The following is a 23,798-nucleotide window of genomic DNA, read 5'->3' as shown; positions in this document are numbered from 1 at the left end:
AAGAGAGAGGGGTGTTAATGTGCTCGTGTGTTGGTGTTTGGGGGAGAGAACAACTTCTCTCTCTCTGTGTGTGTGTGTGTGGTGGGGGGGGGGGTTGACTTCAGATAAAGAGTGAGTTGTCTATATTTGAGGGACTTTAGCGTAATTGAGATATTGTGCACTCATGGTTGGTCAATTTGTTTCACAGTTTGTACTATGAGATAACGATACTTTTGAACATGCGTGATATACCTTGATGTACGGGAATTACAAACCTAAGATTGGAATTTTGGAATTCGACTCCATCCTTAGCTTTTGTAATTCATTTAAATGGAGGTACATTTTTTAAGCCGGGATTTCATGATTTCAAATTCATATATCAAACCTAGAGATATACACATACGGGCATGTTCAAACTTTATAATCATCCACTTTATTCATACACATACACATTTTTGCTTTTGTCATCATATTTAGGATAAACACATTTGGAATTTCATTTGAATTGGACCATGTGATGGTATTTGCTTGTAGTAGCTCAATGACCCATATTTGAATTGAATGGACAATCTAAGTTTCGAGTTGGAGACATTGATTTTCAAAACTTGCACATTTTTTTGCGTGCAAAACAAACAAATTGTCGGCCATGATATCATAGTCGGCCGTACGAGAGCAGAATACTTATAATTTTAAGCGCCAAAAGCTCTCAAACTTCCCGCTCACATCGAAATATCACGCGCCCGAAAGTTTAGCCCTGCGATATTCCTGTTTTACCCCTGCCACATGAACGGAAAAGGGCTGCTTTGGTAAATCCATTGTTTTCCCCTCTTTGCCCCCAACATTCTTCCCCATAGGCCCTCCCCTCCGCGACCCCCCAACCATGGCAAGCCGCCGAATCTAGTCCTCCGCCGCAGCAGTGGACCTCACACCCCGCCGGATCTACCTTCCGCACCTTGGAACCCCCAACTGCCAACTCACCACTTCATCGGAGCCGCTTCAGCGACTGGCTTGTCCACCGCTCCAGATCTCCTTGACCGCCATCATGGTCCACCGCACCAGATCTGCTTAACCGGCGCCCTCGTCCACCATAGCGTAGGCCCTTCACCGACTCCCTTGTCTGCCCCTTCGCTGGCCCTTCATACAAACCATCATCCGCCTCAACAGATCCGCCTCACCGAAAGCATTGTATAACGCGCCCGCCGAAGCCTTCGTCCACTGCACTGGACCCGCTCCACGGACGCCATATTCAACTCCACCGGCCCTGCTTTACCGACGCTGCAGCCTCATCAGGTTATTTCGATTTGTACTCCTTTTGGTTTTTCTCTTTATCGTGCAACTGTTCACTTACCACAGATGAGCTTTCTTGTATGTCGACAGGCGCCGCAACCGTAGCACTGGAGCCGCTTCAGCGACGGCGACACCCGGCCCAAACTCAATCGCAACACGAGCACCATCGACGATCCTTAGCTATCAAGTATGACAACGATACCCATACACCGCCGAGAATCAGGTACTATTATCCAACGGCCGGCGCCTACGTTCACTTTTCTAGCATAAGCAGCGCACCTTTGAATTTCTTCAGGGCGTCATTCAGTTTTTCATGAGACGCGTTATTCTGCTTGCACTTGTAGGGCCATAGTTATGGCAGTGAACATGTTACATGTGCTAAATTACATACCAGTTCTCAGGACCCCGATTCCAAGTCACATTGATCTAGCCGGTAACACCTCATATCACATTGCGGCCTCACGCACGGTATCCCCACGGGTGTCTCCTTACCATGGCCCGGGACCGTTTGCGCCGTTTGCCTCACGTATATGATAGTGTCGCTAGCATCCATATGATAGAGAACCCGGGCAGACATGGCTAGTCGTGAACCCAAAGCGGCACAGACCTATGGGGACATGCATACATGAATCACATTGAGCATGTCGGTCATCAGCGAGTGAATCCGGGCTGTAGCACTGGGCTAACAGGACTCCGGGGAACCCGGGCTATAGTAGGCTAGGCAGGACTCCGGATGTCACCGCGTGACATTTCCCCGAAGGGAAAGACATAGGAACGAAGTGAAACACATGCCGGCCAGTCAAGTGTCCTGAGCAGTAGTGCTGGGCTAGCAGGACTCCGGTGAACCGGGCTGTAGCAGACTACTATGGCTCGAGGAGCACTAGACTACATTTCCCATAAGAGAGGCTGCCAAGGATAAACAACTAGATTGTCGGATCCCACACATACCAAGCATTTCAATCATACACACAATATGCTCGATACGTGCAAATACAACATGGCATCACAACAAAACTCTACAACTCAAGTACTTTATTTAAAGGCTCCAGAGAGCCATACATAACATGTTCATACAGGTAGGGGTCACATGACCCGACACTCAAGTCATACAAGCATACAAGCACATGCGGAAGAAAATAGTCTGAGTACAGACACTAGAAAGGAAGAAGGCTTGTCGAAGCCTCTCTATCTACATAGGGCCCTCCATGGCTAGGATCACCACCTGGATGGCAACTTACTCATCGACGTCGAGCTCTACATAAAACCCATCGGAGGGGGCGGTGTTGTCGTCTGAAAACAGTAATTAAAGCAAACATGAGTACAAAGGTACTCAGCAAGTCTTACAACAGAACCTACTATACATGCTCATTCTCAAGAAGGTGGTGGAGTTATTGCAGCAAGCCATCTTTGACTCTTGGCTAAGCTATCCTACGAGACACCACTAGTAAAATAGTTTTCGCACACGAGTCCACTAATCACCAACACAATACTCCACCGGGGATCCTCCCTCGTCATCCTACGAGAGAGCCATCCTCGGTACTCACACTTATCTTGAGTCTTTTAGTAGTAACCATTAACTTGTCTATGAACTGTATAGGAAACCAAGTAGTCCTTTACTGCAGATGCGGCTATTCGAATAGATGATGTTAACCCTGCAGGGGTGTACTTCTTCATACATGCTCTCACCACTTACCGTCGTTTACATGACATGTACTCGGCAACCTTCAAGCGGAAGCCCAACGAGGGTGTCGTCCACGGCCTACCTAAACACTCAAGTCTCTAGTCTAGGTTTATCGCCTCTCCAGGTTCCATCCGCAGGGAGTCCGGCCGAGGTTTCCACATACGGCCCCGAACGATGTGAACAGGGTTCCCGAGACACCAAACGGGTGACTCGGTACACCGTGCCACGGTGTATCTACCGCATCATAGCCCACCCCTAGGGTCAGCGCTACACACGGCCGCCAACACATAACCTACAAACACCAGAAACTAGTTGCAACTCCTGGACAGAGTACTAGGGTGATTAAGAATCCGACAGGGTCCATTGGTTTCGGGCCCAATGTATGGTAGTAACTAAATCTTAAATCACACGTACAGATCTCAGTTCTTAGGGACGGCCTCAATGAAACAACCCACCATGTACTCCTACATGGCCTCTCATCGAAACCTTTACCAAATCATGTTCACACATCCCTCACATTACCGACATAATCATTTCACTCTAGCCCATCACCCAGATGAACCAGACCTGACACAACTCTAAGCATAGCAGGCATAGCAAGGTAGGAAACACATACATGGCTCAATCAACTCCTACACATGCTAGTGGGTTTCATCTAGTTACTATGGCAATGACACGTCATGCAGAGGATAAGGGTTCAACTACCGCAGCACACAATAGTTTGAAACTTTGTTGTCTTAACGCAGTAAGTGAGAGCATAAGCAAGAACATGGGATTGTATCGATATGATCAATGGGGCTGCTTGCCTGATGGAGTGGTAGTAGGGTACTGCCCTTCAGCTGGATACTCGGAGATATCCTCGGAGGCAGAACCTACCACGAAAGACACCACAGTATATAATCAACACATGGCAATATGCAACAATATGATGCATGCTATGACATTGCAAAATGAGGTGTCCTGCCTAATGCAATGTGAAACAAGTTGAAATGGGTCCATTTGAATCAAAGATTCAAATGGAAGCTTAAGTTCTTATGCATTATAAGTGTATTAGCTTGTTTCACCTAAACAGCAAGGTTAAAGTGTTTTGTCATGCATGAAACCATTACAGATGGAAAGATTGAATTTTTTTGATCATTTTTCATATATAACTTGTTTGATTTGGAGCTATGGTTGATTTTCTATGATTTTTAGAAGTTTTGGCTATTTTCTGGAATTTCCTATATAAGAAAAAATCCAGAAAATAAATAACTGCGTCAGTACTGCGTCACTGTGACGTCAGCGGGTCAAAGGCGCCAGCCCAGGTCAAACCTGACGGCTGGGACCCACACGTCAGTGAAACAACTAATTAACAGGGTTAAGTTAATACTAACTAAACTGTCAGTGGGGCCTGGGCCCGCATGTCAGTGACCTATGGGGTTAACTAAAAGTTAATTAGTGCTAAGCTAAAATTAGCAGGGCTCTGGGCCCACCTGTCATTAACCCAGGGGAGTTAAACCCCACGTCAAACAAGGTCAACTCGCTGGCGGTTTGACGCCAGTGACGACAGACGCGGCGGAGGGCTTCAGAAAATGCCCACAGGCGACCATTTGCACGGCGGAGATGCTCTACGTGACGAGGAGACTCGTCCGCGTCTGGTGGTGGTGGTGTTTGGGCTCGGGGTGGTCGGAAAAGACGCCGGCGACGACGTTGGCGGCTGCCGGAGCTCGGACGAGTTCAGGGTCGTCGCTAGGTGGCATGGCAGGAGATGCGGAGCGGTGCTGCGGCTCCTGGGGACGTGGTGAGCGCGGTGACGCGCTCGGTTTTGAGCTTATGCGTCTATGGCCATGACGGCGACATGGCCGGCGGAGCCGAGCTCTCGGCCGTGATGGCCAACGGGGTTAGGGGCAGCTCGAGCGACGTGGCTAGGTGGAGAAGAAAGAGGAGCTCACGGCGAGCGCAGCGATGGCCTTGGAGAGCTCGGGAAGGCAGCGAGTCGAGCGCGGGGTCACCGGTGATCTCAGAGCCCGAAGGTTGAAGAAGAAGTCGAGGAAGGCGTTGTAGGGCCTCCGGCATTGCATAGCTCAGCGAGAAGGTCGAGGGAGATGCGGCGGAGCTCGTGGACACGGTGGGGCGGCGCAGAGACGACGGTGGCTACGGCTACGACGGTGAGACGGCGGCGGCTGTGTCGGCCATGGCGTCGGGGGAGCGAGGGAGAGAGCAGGGGAAGTGTGAGGTGTCCAGGGGGTCGAGGGCGCGACGTGGAGGTCGTCTAGCCCATCCAGCGGTGAAGCGGCAAGCAGGAGGTGGCGCACGGCGGTGCACACGCGTCAGGCACGCGCCCGTCGTCCTTCTGTCCCAAGGAAGGGGACGACTGGCACGGCCAGATGGACCGGGCCATGCTGGGCCGGCCACTTGGGCTACAGGCGCCAGGTAAAAAGGCCCAGGTGTTTTTCTCTCTCTCTCTCTCTCTATGTTTTTCTGTTTTTATTTATTTTCTATTATTTCTGTAACTTTAGGGCTTTATTAAAAATGCGAGGGCATTTCCAAAAATCATAAAATTAATCATGGCTACTGCTTAGAATAAATCCAATAGTAAACATTTTAGTTTATGATTATTTGAGCATTCAAAATATTTTATAGCATTTAAATGCCCAAATGCAAATACTATATGAATTAATCCAATGACCTTAAGATGTCCTAGAAAAATGTTCACCATTTTTGTCAAAGGTGTTAACCCAAAACAAAAGGTGTGGGCTTTTTAGAAGGGCATTTCAGGTTCATTGAAAAGTTTTTTAGTAAACCCTACTTGTTCTAGTGGGGGTGCTGGGGGTTCTATCATCCCCATTTCATTTTTCTGGGAAATTTAAACATGATGCAATCACACTAATGCATGAACTAGCTAGGGTGTGACAACTCACCCCCACTCAAAAGAATCTCATCCCGAGATTTAGGATCTGTTGGGAAGAAAGTGGGGTACTCGAGTCGAAGACGATCCTCCCTTTCCCAAGTGGCTTCTTTCTCGGAATGGTGTGACCATTGAACCTTGAGAAACTTGATGTTATGGCGTCGAGTGGTACGCTCGGCTTGATCAAGGATACAAACGGGATATTCTCGATAAGAGAGATTATCTTGTAGATCAAGCATTTCGTGGTCCACTCCATGGATAGGATCCGCGAAGCAACGCCTGAGTTGAGAAACGTGGAAGACATCATATACTCTGGAAAGATGCGGAGGTAGTTCCAATTGGTAGGCAACTTCTCCTCGTTTGGCAAGAAAGCAAAAGGGTCCAATGTAACGAGGAGCCAATTTGCCTTTGGTACCGAAACGATGGGTTCCTTTTAATGGAGTAACCCGAAGGTAAGCCTTCTCGCTGACTTCATAAGTCATGAGCTTATGTTTACGATCATATTGGCTCTTTTGACAAGATTGGGCTGTTTTCAATTTCTCACGAATAACGCGAACCTGCTCTTCTGCTTCCTGAATCATATCCGGGCCAAAGAGTTGTCTTTCCCCGGTTTCTGACCAGTTAAGAGGAGTTTGACATTTTCGTCCGTAGAGAACTTCAAAAGGAGCTTTGCCCAAGCTAGCTTGATAACTATTGTTTTAAGCAAACTCCGCGAATGGAAGGCATTTCTCCCAATCCATTCCGAATGAGATGACAGAAGCTCGTAGCATTTCCTCCAGAATTTGACTGACTCACTCTACTTGACCACTTGATTGGGGGTGGAAGGCGGTGCTAAAAGAGAGATGAGTTCCCATAGCATTTTGGAAACTTTCCCAAAATCAAGAGGTGAAGATACTCCCATGGTCTGAGTTAATTTCCAATGGGACACCATGAAGAGACACTATTCGGGAGATATATAAATCAGCTAGCTGGCTAGTGGTAATACTCTCATGAACAGGTAGGAAATGGGCTACTTTGGAAAGACGATCGATCACGACGAAGATAGCATTATTCCCTCTCTTGGTCCTGGGAAACCCAGTAATGAAATCCATACTGATTTTATCCCATTTCCACTCAGGAATAGCCAAAGGTTGAACGGTGCCAGCAGGCCGTTGATGCTCTGCTTTAACACGACGATAGAAGGCGCAACTAGCAATGTATTGAGCAATTTCTCTCTTCATCCTAATCCACCAAAACCTCTGACGTAGGTCTTGATACATTTTAGTACTACCGGGATGAATGGTGAGAGGGGATTCATGAGCTTCCTTAAGAATCAGCCCCCTCAGGTTTCGTGCTTGGGGAACCACTAAGCGGTTTCCGAAGTATACGACACCTTGATCATCAACGGAGAAACAATTCGCGACTCCTTTCTTAATGTTTCTCTTAATACGGGAGATTCCCGGATCTACCTTTTGTGCCTTTATGATCTGATCCGTAAGGGTAGGTTTCGCCACCAGGGTGGATAGGAATCCTTGAGGAACAATGTGAAGGTTAAGCTTACGAAATTCCTCGTGGAGAAGTGGTTGACTTTGTTGTAACATCAGGTTGTTACAATAAGATTTACGACTTAGCGCATTGGCCATGACATTGGCTTTGCCCGGGGTGTAAGTTATTCCTAAGTCGTAATCCGAGATCAACTTCACCCAACATCTTTGCCTAAGATTCAAATCCGGTTGGGTGAAGATATATTTCAAACTTTGGTGATTGGTGAAGATCTCGCAACGATTACCGAGAAGGTAATGTCGCCAAGTTTTAAGTGCATGGACTACAGCTGGAAGCTCTAGATCATGTGTGGGATAATTTTCCTCATGTGGGTGTAATTGCCGTGAGGCATAGGCAATTACCTGATGATCTTGCATGAGTATGCAACCTAGTCCTTGTCGCGAGGCGTCGCAATAGATAATAAAGTCCTTGGAGAAATCTGGTGGTACCAGTACGGGAGCAGAGGTCAGGCGTCTTTTCAGTTCCTGAAAGCTGAACTCGCACTGTGGGGTCCACTCGAACTTTTTATCTTTCTTGAGGAGTTCAGTCAGAGGTTTAGCAACCTTGGAGAAATTCTCGACGAAGCGACGGCAGTAACTCGCTAAGCCAAGGAAGCTCCGAACTTGCTTGACCGTCTCAGGTGGAGTCCAATCAAGGACGGCTTGAACTCGCTCGGGATTGACAGCAATACCCTTACCAGAGATTACATGGCCTAGATAGGTCACTTCGGGCAACCAAAATTCACACTTGGAGAATTTGGCATAAAGGCGATGCTCTCGAAGTTTCGTCAATACCAGCCTTAGATGTTCGGCATGTTCCTCCTCATTCTTGGAGTAGATGAGTATATCATCGAGGTATACTACGGCGAATTTTTCCAAATACTCCATGAAGACCGAGTTCATTAACCGAGAGAAGGTAGCTGGGGCATTGGTTAAACCGAAGGACATAACGGTGTACTCGTATTGGCCATAACGAGTAACAAAGGCCGTTTTGGGAATCTCCCCGTTTCTAATTTTGATTTAATGGTAGCCCAACCTCAAATGCATCTTGGAAAAGACTGAGGATCTAGCGAGCTAATCATACAGATCGTTGATCCTGGGGAGCGGATACTTGTTCTTGATAGTGACCAAGTTGACAGGTCGGTAATCTACCACCATCCGATCCGTTCCATCCTTCTTCTTGACGAAGAGGACGGGGCAAGCCCAAGGAGAGGAACTAGGATGGATGAAACCCTTTTTCAAGGACTCATCGAGTTGGTTCTTAAGCTCGGCTAGTTCTAAGGGTGCCATCTTATAGGGTCTCCTAGAAATTGGGACGATTCCTGGAACAAGGTCTATCACAAACTCGACATCCCTGTTAGGTGGAACACCTGGCAGTTCTTCTGCAAAGACATCCGGAAAGTCTCGGACTACCGGAATATATTCAAGGTCTGGAAGGGGGTTGACATTTAGGGAGTGAAGGTGGCGCTTGGCCACTCGAGTTAAGACATTGACTGTCTTGCTCGATGGGTGAGTAAGTTGAACGGTTCTAGTGGCACAATCAATCTTAGCATAATGAGCTGACATCCAGTCCATACCCAAGATGATGTTTATGTCTGAGGACTTGAGAGCTATTAAGGATGCAAGGAAGACAAGTGTATCGACAAGAATTTCGTTCCCATGGCTTACTCTAGAAGTTTGCCATTTGGAACCCGGAGTTTGAATTACCATGGAAGTGGGCATGTCACAGAATGTCGTGTTATGCAATCGAGCATAGTTCTTAGATTTGAATGAATTAGATGCTCCAGTATCAAAAAGAACAGATGCCGGATGGCAATTAACAATGAGCATACCAAGGACGACGTTAGGATCCTCATGAGCCTCCTCAGCTGAGACATAGTAGACATGGCCACGTGCAGTGGTGGCTGGCTTGGCGTAGAAGGTCTTTCTCGCTGGCTTACCGCGGCCAACGGACATTCCAGACTGATTGGGGTTGTTGTTCTGGGGACACTCTCGACTGTAGTGACCCGGCTCTCCAAACTTGAAACATGTCACAACATTGGGGCGTGGAGCAGCATTAGCAGCGGGGCCACCATAGGGCTTAGATGGTGCAAACTGCTGGTTGGGGCGAGGCGCCTCAAAGGATGGCCTCGTAATGAACCTGCGTGGCAGCTCTTGTCGGTGATGAACGACACCTATGGGATCACAAGAATCCCTACTACAGTTGCACGGCGCGGGGTCGTGAGAAGAGCGGATCAAACAGATAGCACACGGCTCGTTTATCCAGGTTCGGGCCGCGGGGATGCGTAAAACCCTACTCCTGCTTTGGAGGATTGTATATCTGTGTTCTTGAGCTAGCTATGGGGCGCGAGGAGCTCCAAAAAGCCGAATCCTTTTCCTGGTCGCCTCGGGCCTCCTTTTATAGGGAAAGGGGTAGCCAGAGTGGCACACAGGAGGTGGAAAGGGAACAGTGATGCAAGGTTATCCCTCGCATTACATGACAAGGCGCATTTAACGCGTCTTGCCCAGGTGTCCTTGCTTTATCGGGGACGGGGGGAGAGCCCTTCTCGTCCGTCGCCGCTCCCTCTCGTGTCAACACGCGCCCTGGCCAGCGTTGCCCGCGGAGCCACGTAGGCAGGCAGGCAGCTGAGGTGGCGCAGTGTGGGTCTCCACGAAGATCTACATGCCGCCACGCAGGTGCCTGCCCAACTGGTTGGGTTGGCAGCTGCATGCGAACGGTGGTGGAGGTTTGACTGGCGTGGGCCTGATGGTGGCCCTACGGGTGTTCTCGGCAAGGGCCTTGCCGGGGCCCCGGCAACGGTCTTGCCGTGGCGCCTGCTGTCATCCCCAGCAAGGCTCTTGCCGGGGGCCTTGTGGTCCTCCTTGGCTGGGATCCCGCCAAGGATCATCGTCTTCTAAAGGATGTATCTGATCTTGAATGCCTTCACAAAGATCTGCATGCCACCACGGGGATGTCTCCCGAATCCTTGCCCCATGGGGGCAGTGGACATAAGGGTGACTCACTCCGTAGGTGTGGGGCGAGCTGCCACGGCAAGGGTCTTGCCGGGCTTGCTAGAACCGCCTCCCGGCAAGGATCTTGCCGGGGGGATCCACTTCGTCCCCTTTGCTCTTTGTGGTCTTGGTCTTGGCGTCATTCTGCTTCTCCTGAGCTTTGGCCTTACCTTGGCTCACCTCCCTTGCCTTGCTCAGTGTGGTGGTGCCCGTGGCTCAGACTGCCTGTGCACAGTTATAGGGGTACAAAAAGTGTAACCCTCTTTTTGTACACTAACAGGAGCCCCCGGGCCTGGGCCACACATAAGCGCAATCGCGTCGTTGGGCTAGGCCCAAAAACGGTGCGCGGGCAGGCGGGGCGGTTTTTACCATGGTAAGTTTCTTCGCGCGCTGCGTTTCCCATGCTTCCCGCGCATGGCGCGGCGTGGGGAGGCATGTGTGATGTGGGTGGCATGCGTGGGGTTGCTTCCCGCGGGCATGCGTCACATCACAGTTAATGTGAAAGGAGGCGGCCCGCGTTTTCCCCCATAAGAAGGAATAACCGTGGGCGCGCTGCTCACTTTCTCCTCTTCCCTTGTGCCTTTTCCGATCTCGGAGCCGCTGTTTCCTCTCTTCCTTTCTTTCGAAGCTTCCGTTGTCGCCCGCCATCGTTGCTTCGCCATCCCCCTTCCTCAGCCCTCTGAACTTCTTGGTCGCCATGGCTCCCAAATTCCCCAAGGGCAAGGGGGTGGCTAAGGGTGCCGGGGCGGTGGAGCCGCCGGCGAGCGCGTTGTCGGGGGACCAGACGAAGTCCGCCTTCTTCTTCCCCTCGATGGTTGATGTTCAAGAGCTCCGGGCCTCCTTCAAGCCCTTATGGGGAGTGAAGACGGGGGGAGAGGATTCGGGACACCCGGCGACGCGCGTCATTCCTGCCGCTTGCGCTGATCCTGCCTCAAATCGGTACCCCTTCTTCGTTGATTACTTCTCTTGTGGGTTATGCCCTCCTTTCTCCGATTTCTTATGCGATGTTATGCGCACCTTCGGCTTTCGCCTCTTGGATTTTACTCCGAATGTGGTGGCGTGCATGGATTTCTTCGTGCATCTTTGCGAAGGCTTTGCCGGGGTGCAGCCCAACACGGCGCTCTTCCGCCATTACTTCTTCCCTTGAATCCAGCTGGGAGGAGCCGTCTACGGTTGCGTTACCTGGATCTCAAGATCCAAGGAGGCGTACCCGAACGGTGCCACGAAGGAGAGGTGGGAGGAATGGCGTGGCCGGTGCTGCTGGATTGAAGATGAAAACCCGCCAGAATTCTGCAAGGTCCGCCGAGTGCCGCTGGTCCGCGGCAGCGATTGGAGCGATGTCGATGCCACCGATGAGAGGCTCACCGTAGCCACCACCAGGATTCTCCGGCTTACCCAGGCCGGACTCACCCTTGAGATGATCGGGGCGGACTTCATTCGCCGCTGGATCGCCCCGTTGCACCGCAAGGGGAGGCCAGCTTGGCTCTTTACGAACCCGACTGACATTATGCGGCTCCGCCCCGGCCTCGATCACAACCTCACAGTGCTGGCACATGCCCACTTCTGCCAGTGGCTTTTCCAGCTTGATGTGTGTCGCGATGGCGAGGTCGAGCGGACCGGCAAGGCCGCGAGGGCTGCCGCAAAGGTTGGCAAGGCCCTCAAGGGGCCATTTTTCAAGCTGCCAGCGGGGGTGGTCCCGTTGTGCAACAATTCGCGTCGGTCCAAGATCATCGCCATGATGCCGGACTGTAATGCGCACGACCCTTTCCCGAGCTGGAAGGAGCCGAAGGTCGAGGATGTGCAGCAATTCTTCGACACCCTGATCGAGGTGTACGTCAACGCCGACACCGAGCGGTGGCTTATCATGGACACCACCCAGGCAGAGCTGGACTACATCACCACTAGAGCGATGGAGGCACAGCTTGCCGTGGAGGCCGGCAGCGCCAGAGGCATGGAGGACAAGCCCGCAATGGTGGCGGAGAAAGAGGAGCTCACCCGGTGGGCGGCAGCCTCCGGGGAGGCCAGCAGCGCCGACACTGGGTCTCCGCTCGTCGAAGACGTGGCCGACGAGTCGTCGTCGGAGGAGGAGGACGTGGCGGCGGGCTTGATGCCAGCCAGGGGAAGACGACGAGTCCTGTGGCGGTCTGGCTCTGGCAAGCCTGTCCGGCGCGGTAGGGCTACACGACCTCAATTGACCCTGGAGGGGTCTGGGCGCCATACGAGGGCCACGGCAGCGAAGAGGCTGATGAGGGCCGTTGAGAAGAAGAAGGCGACAGCCCCTTCCTCATCCGGGAGCGCACAAACCCCGCCGCCTCCTTCTCCTCCTCCGGCAGGCGTTGACTCAGATGATGATGTGGAGCTCCCTTTTGATCTCGGGCCTCTCAGCCCGGAGAGGAAAAGGAAACTGGTGGAAGAGGGGGAGATGGACAACGAGTAAGTTCTTTGCTCCTTACTGTCATTTCCATTTCCTCGAATTGGATCGCTTGTCTTGATCCATTTTGCTTCCGTAGGGAAACAGAGATGTTGGCCCAGAGGGTGAAGAGGGCGAGGACCTCGGTGAGCAGCCAGGCCCCGGCTGGAGCTTCAGAGACACCACTGGTGGTGCTGAGCAGCCCGGACAGCAGCCCCCAGCGTAAGTTCGTCACCCTCTTCTTACTCGACATGTGGTAGGTGCTCGATGCCATGATGCTGACGTTGCCGGGTTTGCAAGAGGGGAGCGGCAGCAGGAGGAGCCACAGGGGGCTACTCCTAACGCACCACCCCCATCGACTACACCGCCGCGGGGGGCGTCCCCGGCAAGGGCATCAGGCACGGAGCCTACACCCATGGAGGAAGAGGGGAACTTGGGCGCTGGTGGCTCTGCCATGGCGCCAAATGCTGGCGGAGAGGGGACTTCTGCTTCACAGCCTGGAACTGGAGAGTCGCCTGTCCTTCGTCTCTGTTTTTCCCTTACTCTTTTCTGGGCTTCATTGCTCCCGTTGCTGCCCAGGCCCTCCTTCAACAGGTATGGAGGACGTGGATACCGCTGCTGGGAAAATTGCTGAGGAGGCCGCCAAGGATGCTGCCGAGGACACCGCGGCGGGGGCCGCCAAGGCGACCAACAAGGCTTCTGCCGGGGGCGCCAGCGGTGGACCTACCGGTGAGGCTGGCAAGGCCTCCGCCGAGGAAGAGGTGGTGGGTGACCAGCCTCCCTCTTCCTCAACCTCGGGCCCCGGTAGATATCTGAAGGTGGGCGACGACCTCTTCGTCCACCTCCCAGGGGCGTCAAGCCGGGCGCCCGCCAAAGGGGAAGTTTTTGACAGCGAGGTGCTTGCCGCCACTGGGCTCGAGGTGGTTGATGAGCCGGGCCTTGGCGGTGATGGTTCTCCAGAAGAGCAGCTCTTCCGCGCCATGGGGGCCAATTTCCGGAAGCTCCAAGTGCTCTACCGTGCTCGCCTGGACAAGGTCAAGTCCAGGATGGCAACGGTGGACAACGCGGAGGTGGACTTCAAGGCGCGCGTTGCTGAGACGCAGACCTGGTTCCACCAGGCTTGCGAGGAGCAGAGGGCCTTTCAAGAGAAATTGGCCGAGCGCGATGTGGAGCTCACCATGAGGATGGCCGACATCGAGAAGGCCCAGGAAAAGGCGGCCAACTTGGCTGCCGCGGCCGAGGCCGCCCGGAACCAACATCAGGCCGCCTTGGATTTCCAGGAAGAGGACCTCACCGCGCGTGAGGCGAAGCTTGCCGCAGTGCTCCGCGGCAAGGATGAGGAGCTCGAGGCCCTTGTCGCGCGGCGGACTCTCGAGCTGGAGTAGAGGCACAAGGAGGCACTCGATGCCCAGGCTCTGGCCCATGCCGGCAAGGTAAGGGAGTTGGAGGTGGCGCAGGACAAGCTGAAGGAGCAGGCCCTCAAGCTGTCCAATGAGAAGAGCACGCTCAACAGCGCCTTGGTGGAGGCACAAGGAGCGGTCATCAGCAAGGCTGGGGAGCTCTCCGAAGCGCAAAACTCTGTCAGAGACCTCAAGTTGAAGCTGGAGGATCTCGAGAAGACGCTGTCGGAGGGCAGAGCTCGGGAGGAGACCCTGACCAGGAGCCTGGAGGAGGAGAAGCAGCTGCGGGCGGACGAGGCCGCCTCCCACCAGGATTATGTGGCGGGCGAGAACAGATGGATCAGCCGTTTGGACGAGGTCGCCGGCAGGGTCACCTCACAGTTGGCCACCATGGGGAATGCCACACGTGAGGTACGCCCCAGAGCGCAGCGGGACCGTCAACACCAAGTTGACCCTGTTCTTTGAGGGCGTCCTCAGAGCCCTGGCTTATCTCCACTCCAACAGGATGGCCACGCTGGCCGAGGAGGCCCGGCGACTTTGCCGGAGGGTCGTGACCAAGGTCCTCACCAAGATGGCGTACTGGAATCCCGATCTTGACTTAGCGGCCGCGATGAAGAGCTTGCCGGATGGTGCTGACATCACGGTGCTCAAGGAGCGCATCAAGCCCATCACCGACTGCATCGACGAAATCAAGAGGGTGGAAGGCCAGCGCCGGGATTAGGCATCCCGTTCTTCTTCGCCGCTGCGGGTTCCCAACCAAGACAAATTTTATCTTTAGTTAGAACCGCAGCAATGATGTGATGTAATATAACTTTGCGGTACTCTTAACTTTCATGCTTGTTATTTCCCCGTTCAATTCCTCTTTGTATGCGCGCCCTACGCCGATTGGGAAGGCTTGCCGGTGCGGAAGCCCCTAGCGGCGCTTTGGGGACGGATCCCCATGGCCAGCCGGGTATGCATGCTGCCGGACGAGCCACCTTTCCGTTCTGAACGTGGCCACTCGAACTGTCGAGTTTGACTCGAGTCAGAATTGGGGGTGTTGTAGATCGCGGAAGGCTACTCTGCCATTCTCGACGCAGCCGCTTGAGCTGTTGAGCGGACTCGAAACAGGGCAAGGGCGTTGCCGATCATGGTAGAGCCCCCTGGCGTGAAGGTTTCTGATACAAAGCAAATATCTCCGAGGGGGAATAACCTCAAATAATAAGGGTAGCATAAATAAGGGTTTAGTGCAACTTAGCTTCTGTTTGCGATCGCTCGAGTGTCGATATTCTGGCCTCCTTTCTTCTTCAAGGGTCACGAAGATGAAGGAGTGCCGGGCTAACTACTAGAGCCGATTCACACAACTGCGTCCCCTACCTGGCGCGCCAAAGGTGTCGGTGATGAACGACACCTATGGGATCACAAGAATCCCTACTACGGTTGCGGGGTGCGGGGTCGTGAGAAGAGCGGATCAAACAGATAGCACACGGTTCGTTTATCCAGGTTCAGGCCGCGGGGATGGGTAAAACCCTACTCCTGCTTTGGTGGATTGTATATCTGTGTTCTTGAGCTAGCTATGGGGCGTGAGGAGCTCCAAAAAAGTTGAATCCTTTTCTTGGTCGCCTCGGGCCTCCTTTTATAGGGAAAGGGGTAGCCACAGTGGCACACAGGAGGTGGAAAGGGAACAGTGATGCGAGGTTATCCCTCACATTACATGACAAGGCGCATTTAATGCGTCTTGCCCAGGTGTCCTTGCTTTATCAGGGACGAGGGGAGAGCCCTGTCTCGTCCGTCGCCGCTCCCTCTCGTGTCAACATGCACCCTGGCCAGCGGCGCCCGCGGTGCCACATAGGCAGGCAGGCAGCTGAGGTGGCGTAGTGGTGGGTCTCCACGAAGATCTGCATGCCGCCACGCAGGTGCCTGCCCAGCTGGTTGGGTCGGCAGCTGCATGCGAACGGTGGTGGAGGTTTGACTGGCGTGGGCCTGATGGTGGCCCTACGGGTGTTCTCAGCAAGGGACTTGCCGGGGCCCCGGCAAGGGTCTTGCCGTGGCGTCTTCTGTCATCCCCGGCAAGGCGCTTGCCGGGGGCCTTGTGGTCCTCCTTGGCTGGGATCCCGCCAAGGATCATCGTCTTCTAAAGGATGTATCTGATCTTGAATGCCTTCACAAAGATCTGCATGCCACCACGGGGATGTCTCCCGAATCCTTGCCCCATGGGGGCAGTGGACATAAGGGTGACTCACTCCGTAGGTGTGGGGCGAGCTGCCACGGCAAGGGTCTTGCCGGGCTTGCTAGAACCGCCTCCCGGCAAGGATCTTGCCGGGGGGATCCCCTTCGTCCCCTTTGCTCTTTGTGGTCTTGGTGTTGGCGTCGTTCTGCTTCTCCTGAGCTTTGGCCTTACCTTCGCTCACCTCCCTTGCCTTGCTCAGTGCGGTGGTTCCCGTGGCTAAGACTGCCCGTGCACAGTTATAGGGGTACAAAAAGTGTACCCCTCTTTTTGTACACCGACAGCGCTGTGCTTCGAATCCACACCCGGCGCTTCTGAGATCCAGAGCCGGATGAAGAGCCAAAATCACGAGAGTGCTTGCGTGAAGCGTCATAGTCAGACTGGCCTGTGTCAGCACTGATGGCTTTATTGACCAACTTCTGAAAGGAGGTGCACTCGTGCAGACGAAGATCGCGGCGAAGCTGTGGGCTAAGTCCCTTGCGGAACCTTGCCTGCTTCTTAGCGTCGGTGGATACCTCTTCAGGAGCATATCGTGCCAGATTCCCAAATTCACGACTATATGCATCCACAGTCAGTCTTCCTTGGGTGAAATTGCAGAACTCTTCCCTCTTACGATCTATGAGACCTTCCGGGATGTGATGCTCATGGAAAGCCTCACTGAATTCAGCCCAAGTAGTGATTTGGCCGACCGGGCGCATAGCCTCAAAGTTTTACCACCAAAGGCTAGCAGGGCCTTCGAGGTGATAGGCAGCATAGGTAATGAGGGAGTCCTAGATTACAGGGTCTCCGGACAACCGGACAATCTCCATTGGCTGGACTGTTAGACTATGAAGATACAAGATTGAAGACTTCGTCTCGTGTCCGGATGGGACTCTACTTGGCGTGGAAGGCAAGCTAGGCAGTACGGATATGGATATCTCCTCCTTTGTAACCGACCTTGTGTAACCCTAACCCTCTCCGGTGTCTATATAAACCGAAGGGTTTTAGTCCGTAGGACAACAACCATAACATACAATCATACCATAGGATAGCTTCTAGGGTTTAGCCTCTCTGATCTTGTGGTAGATCTACTCTTGTACTACCCATATCATCAGTATTAATCAAGTAGGGCGTAGGGTCTTACCTCCATCAAGAGGGCCCAAACCTGGGTAAAACATCATGTCCCCTACCTCCTGTTACCATCCGGCCTAGACGCACAGTTCGGGACCCCCTACCCGAGATCCGCCGGTTTTGAAACTGACATTGGTGCTTTCATTGAGAGTTCCTCTGTGTCGTCGCCGTTTGGCTTGATGGCTCGTACTATCATCGATAGCGATGCGGTCTAGGGTGAGACTTTTCTCCCCGGACAGATCTTTGTATTCGGCGGCTTTGCATTGCGGGCTAATTCGCTTGGCCATCTGGAGCAGATTGAAAGCTACGCCCCTGGCGATCAGGTCAGATTTGGAAGTTTGAACTACACGGCCGACATCCGTGGCGACTTGATCTTCGACAGATTCGAGCCACAGCCGGGCGCGCCGCACTGTTACGATGGGTATGACCTAGCTCTGCCGCCAAACAATACCCCAGAGTCCGCGCCCGCATCAGCTCCGACCCTTAGCTCGGAGCAAACTGCGCCAATCGAGGACGGGTGGCTAGACACCGCCGCAGGGGATGCAGTCTCAACGGCGATCGAGCCAAACACCAGCATAATCCTCTGCGCAGCCCGTGACTCCAATGTGCCGGACTCTTCTTCTGACTCCGAACCATCCGCGCCCCTGCCAATCGAATTCGATTGGGCGCCGATCATGGAATACACCGTCGCGGATATCTTTCAATAGTCGCCCTTCGGCGACATTCTGAATTCACTAAGGTCTCTCTCTTTGTCAGGAGAGCCCTGCCCGGATTATGGCCAACAGGATTGGGATGCGGATGACGAAGAAATTCGACGGCCACCCACCACCCACTTCGTAGCCACTATCGATGATTTAACTGACATGCTCAACTTCGACTCCGAAGACATCGACAGTATGGACGACAATGTAGGAGACGAACATGAATCCGCACCTATAGGGCACTGGAAAGCCACCTCGCCATATGACATATACATGGTGGATACACCCAACGAAGGCAATGGCGGCGAGATAGCGGAGGATGACACCTCCAAGAAGCAAACCAAGCGCCAACGTCAGTGGGGCCGCTCTAAGTCCCGCCAAAGCAAAAGTGGTGATACCGGCACAGGAGATAATAACACCCCAGATAGTGCCGAAGACAACAACAATCCCCTCCAGCAAGATTTAGAGCAGGAGGATGAAGGAGCCAGCTCTCCTAAGAGAGCGGCAGACGGAGAGAAGGAGGATGATCACATGCCCCCCTCCGAAGATGAGGCAAGCCTCGGCGACGATTAATTCACCGTACCAGAGGATCCCGTCGAACAAGAGCGCTTCAAGCGCCGGCTTATGGCCACGGCAAATAGCCTGAAGAAAAAGTAGCAACAGCTTCAAGCTGATCAAGATCTGCTAGCTGACAAAGGGACTGAAGTCCTCGTGGCCGAGGAATATAAACTTGAGTGTCCCTCCAAAAGTTACCCAAGGCGCAGGTTACTACCCCGACTAGAGGAAGAAGCGTATGATACGGCTGATCGGCCACCTCGTGACCGCGATAGAGAGGCATTCCAGCCAAAAGCCCAGCCTCCCCCCAACGCCATTCAAATAAAAAGGCATGGGGAGATACGCCAGACCTGCGAGACATATTGGAGGACAAGGCAAAGCATTCAAGATCGATCTATGGATCACGAGGGCGCACCACTCTGCGAGATGACAAACTTCACGACGGATACAGTAAAAGCAAATCCGGCCGGGCCAAACACAGCGGGCAAGACCCATTCGAGCTGCGTCGCGATATAGCCCAATACAGAGGCGCCGCACACCCCTTATGCTTCACAGACGAAGTAATGGAACATCAATTCCCAGAAGGTTTCAAACCTATAAATATTGAATCATACGACGGCACAACAGATCCCGCAGTATGGATTGAGGATTTCCTCCTCCACATCCACATGGCCCGTGGCGATGACTTACACGCCATCAAATACCTCCCACTAAAGCTCAAAGGACCAGCACGGCATTGGCTTAACAGCTTGCCAGCAGACTCCATTAGCTGTTGGGAAGATCTGGAAGCCGCATTCCTCGACAACTTTCAGGGCACTTATGTGCGACCACCAGACGCCAATGATTTAAGCCACATAATTCAGCAGCCAGAAGAGTCGGCCAGGCAATTTTGGACTCGGTTCCTTACAAAGAAAAATCAAATCATCGACTGTCCGGATGCGGAGGCCTTAGCGGCTTTCAAGCACAACATCCGAGACGAGTGGCTAGCCCGGCACCTTGGTCAGGAAAAGCCGAAATCTATGGCAACTCTCACGACGCTCATGACCCGCTTTTGTGCGGGAGAAGATAGCTGGCTGGCTCGCAATAATAACATATCAAAGAACCATGGTACCTCAGATACCAAGGACGGCAATAGCAGGTCATGTCGCAACAAGCATAAGCGCCGCATTAACAGTGAAAATATTGAGGATACGACAGTCAATGCCGGATTCAAAGGCTCTAAAGCCGGTTAGCGGAAAAATCCATTCAAACAAAGTATGCCGGGTCCGTCCAGCTTGGACAGTATACTCGATCACTCGTGTCAAATACACGGCACCCTAGACAAGCCAGCCAATCACACCAATAGGGATTGTTGGGTGTTCAAGCAGGCCGGCAAGTTAATTGCCGAAAACAAGGACAAGGGGCCGCATAGCGATGACGAGGAGGAGCCCCGGCAGCCGCACACTAGAGGACAGAAGATGTTTCCCCCGCAAGTGCGGACGGTGAACATGATATATGCAACCCACATCCCCAAGTGGGAGCGGAAGCGTGCGCTCAGGGACGTATATGCGTTGGAGCCAGTCGCCCCAAAGTTCAACCCTTGGTCCTCCTGTCCGATCACCTTCGATCGCAGGGACCACCCCACTAGTATCCGTCATGGTGGATTTGCCGCACTGGTCCTAGACCCAATCATCGACGGATTTCACCTCACTCGAGTCCTTATGGATGGCGGTAGCAGCCTGAACCTGCTTTATCAGGACACAGTGCGCAAAATGGGTATAGACCCCTCAAGGATCAAACCCACAAAAACGACCTTTAAGGGCATCATTCTAGGCATAGAGGCCCATTGCACAGGCTCAATTAGACTGGAAGTGGTCTTCGGATCACTGGATAACTTCCGAAGCAAAGAGTTAATCGTCGATATAGTCCCGTTCTGCAGTGGTTATCACGCGCTGCTCGAGCGAACCACATTTGCTAGATTCAATGCGGTACCGCATTATGCATACCTCAAGCTCAAGATGCCAGGACCTCGCGGAGTTATTACAGTCAATGGAAACACAGAGCACTCTCTCCGAATAGAGGAGCACACCGCGGCCCTCACAGCAGAAGTGCAAAGCAACCTCTCAAGGCAATCAACCAGTTCGTCATTTCAAAGCCCGGACACCTTCAAGCGCGCTCTGGGCAATCGGCAAATAGACCGCCTGGCGCGATATGAGCTCGCGTAGCAATACGGCAGCCACCCCAATCCCAGCCCAACGGCGATATTCGTGCCGCGCGTACATAATTACGCATTAAAAATACCATGGGCACAGGTGGGGAGGGGGGCACAACTGCGGCACGCCCCAAAAGGCGGCCTAAACCGCACTAGGGGCTTCCCGTTTGGTTATTTTTCTTTTTCTTTTAGGACCTTAATCTCTGGAAACACTGTCCGGCAGCACTATTGCCGAACACATGATGCAGCAACCAAGGAGGCAGACAGCTACATTATACCACGCAATTCACAGGTTGATTACAGTAACGAGCGAAATATTCGATTTCATATCATTCCTCAGCTTGCCCTTGGAAGGGACATAGTCCTACTCTTTGCTTATCGCACTATCTGTATCACTCTGCTTTAACGCATTTTTTCAATAAAAAATGCATGACATTACGACTATTATTGCATTCTTGTTTTATTTATATATATATATAGAATACGTTATTCTTCACCCAAGGTAATTTTACGATCGTATCATAAATAAATTAGGTTTGAAATACAAATAGTTACATTCATATTGATTTACTACATAAAATTTGGCATAAGAATACAAAAATATAGGTGATAAGATCAGAAAAATGCATTTTATGTATATTTTACACTATGTTTTATGTTTGTAATTTTACGTAACATAAAATATTTTTTACGGCGACTATATATTTTCTTACGATCTATTTTTATGTATAAAATAAGACAAAATTTACGGAATGTAAAATTACGGTGCATTGCTATTAAAATAGAGGAGGGTGAAGAATAACTATTCCTCACCCAGGGTGACGAATAGTCAATCCCTATATATATATATATATATATATATATATATATATATATATATATATATATGTTCATTAATGACGCCTTGTAATCGTACACTCTGGTACGGCCAATACACTAGGGGCTTACGTACCCCACAATGCAGTGTGAAAAGTCCGAACACTTTCACAAGTGCGGCACCCCGAACTTATAGCATTATATGCATCAGCTCCGAATCATGTCTTTGGTCAAATGTTGGGTTTGCCCAGCTCCTATGTTTTGGTACCTTACGTTCCGCTCTATCGGCTAAGGTAGCGCTAGGAGAACTACTGCGATTGTGCCCCGGTTCTGCCGGGCTGAGCACCTCAGTAGAGAAAGCTAAAACTGACTGTCATGGTAAGGCGAGAGACTGGTCACTGTTCGGCGAGGTTTTTCGAGTCCCTAAAGACTTATGCCGCTTAGGGCGAGGGGCCGGCCCTGTCCGGCTTATAGGCGTGTATCGCGCCCTGAATTCGGCCTTCCGAATACCAGGGGCTTCGCCGAAATTTAAAATTATAGAATTCTATGGCTAAGTGAGAGTGATAAAGCATTATTAGTCCGGTTGCCTTGTTCGTTGTGCTGAGCACCTCCCTCGAAGGACCCAAACATGGGGACAAGAGTGCTCAGGTTTATCCCGAACACCCCAGCACTCGTGGCATGGGGGCAGAAGCCGAGGACTAGCCATATCTCAGATTGGATAAACAGCCAAATAGAAGGTAATATTTTAAATTCCAACAAGCGTTGCATAGCGCATATGAAACAAGTTTTCATACATACAGGATAAAATGAGCAAGTATCATTCAAATATTACATCTTTCGAACACTCGTCCGCGATGAGACGGGCGCCCGGCAGAACACCCTCGTAGTACATCTCGGGTTGGCGGTGCTCCTTGCCCTCTGGCGGCCCCTCCTTGATAAGCTTCATGGCGTCTTGCTTGACCCACTGCAATTTCACACGGGCGAAACCTCGGCATGCACCTTCAATGCAGACAGATCGCTTGACGATCTCCAGCCGCGGGCAGGTATCCACAAGCCGCCTCACCAGGCCGAAGAAGCTGTTCGGAAGGGCATCGTCAGGCCACAACCGGACTATAAAGCTCTTCATGGACTGATCGGCCGCCTTATGTAGCTCGACCATCTGCTTCAGCTGGTTGCTCATTGGCACCGGATGTTCGGCCTCAGCATACTGAGACCATAACAGCTTCTCCATCGAGCTTCCATCCTTGGCCTGGTAAAATTGTGCGGCATCGGACACACTGCGGGGCAAATCTGCGAATGCTCCTGAAGAGCTCCGGATCCGGGTAAGTAATCGGTAATTTACTTTTACATGCTTGCTTTGCATACAGAAAGCCTTACCCGCCACTATCTTCTTCATCACGTCGATCTCTTGGAGGGCCTTTTGGGCCTCGGCCTTGGCACTTTTTACACTCTCGAGGGCCGCGGCAAGCTCAGACTCCTGCGTCTTGGAGTCAAGCTCCAACGCCTCGTGCTTCGCCACAAAAGCCTGGAGCTCTTGCTGCACCTCGCCCACCCAAGCCTCGTGCTTCTCTCACTCGGTGCGCTCCTTGGCCTCTGTATCTTCGGCATTGGTCAGCACTTGCTTCAGGGTCGCCACCTCGGTCGTGGCCCCTGGCAAACATACAATGATCCTATCATTTTGCAATCACGTCCTTTTTATATATACATATCTATAGACGGGGTATTACTTACCCTTGTTCTCCTCGAGCTGCCTCTTGGTAAGGCCAAGCTCTTTCTTGGACCCCTCGAGGTCCTGCTTCAGTACGACGACCTCCGCAGTTAGTGCGGCGGACGCCAGCAGCGAAGCCTGCATATGCATATTGACATACTTATATTAGACTCCTGCGACATTATTTGATCCTCTGTTCGGCTTTTCTTTGTGAACACCGAACAAAGCATCAGGGGCTACATTATATGCGGTAATATTTCTACTAGATTTTAAAACACTTACCTCAAATCCTGTTAGAAGGCTGGCACATGCTTCAGTCAATCCGCTCTTGGCGGACTGAACCTTCTGGATCACCG

This window comes from Triticum aestivum, chromosome 3A (genome assembly GCF_018294505.1).
Source record: "Triticum aestivum cultivar Chinese Spring chromosome 3A, IWGSC CS RefSeq v2.1, whole genome shotgun sequence".
NCBI classification, from domain to species: Eukaryota; Viridiplantae; Streptophyta; class Magnoliopsida; order Poales; family Poaceae; genus Triticum; species Triticum aestivum.
The sequence above is the reverse complement of the archived record's forward strand: the minus strand, read 5'-3'. Positions refer to the sequence as shown.